Genomic DNA, 467 nt, shown 5'->3' on the forward strand with positions numbered 1-467 from the left:
ACATTTTTTCCCTGAGATCCCCTAAAAAGTTTCCCCCCAGATGCCCCCATGTCTGAAAAAACACCATCAAGTGTCTCTAGGATGCCCTTCCAGTGGAGAAACCTGGTAAAGTGCCCTCTAGGGTGGTAATCCTAACCCTGACTAAGCTCTTTCACCATAAATGAATCAGCAACTTTAAAGCCCTGGCTCTTTTTTATTGCCCTTGAACAGTCTGGGTCCCGCCGCTGGATCCGGTCCACGCGGGACCTGCTGCACAACATAAGACGCAGCACAAAACAAACAGTCTGAGAAAAAATGACATTTTATTGAATCTGCAGAATCATAAGTACAATTTGAAGTGCTGAAGTAACAGGGCAACAGGAGATGATATCAGGTCCTTAATTCTGAGTATGTATTCAGAATGAGCTTTGAATACACGTGTATGTCAATATGCATATGGTATCTTTATTTTTTTTTTATTTAAAAAA

The sequence above is a fragment of the Morone saxatilis genome, unplaced genomic scaffold (genome assembly GCF_004916995.1).
Source record: "Morone saxatilis isolate NCDOM2014 unplaced genomic scaffold, NCSU_SB_2.0 Contig14, whole genome shotgun sequence".
Classification (NCBI taxonomy): domain Eukaryota; kingdom Metazoa; phylum Chordata; class Actinopteri; family Moronidae; genus Morone; species Morone saxatilis.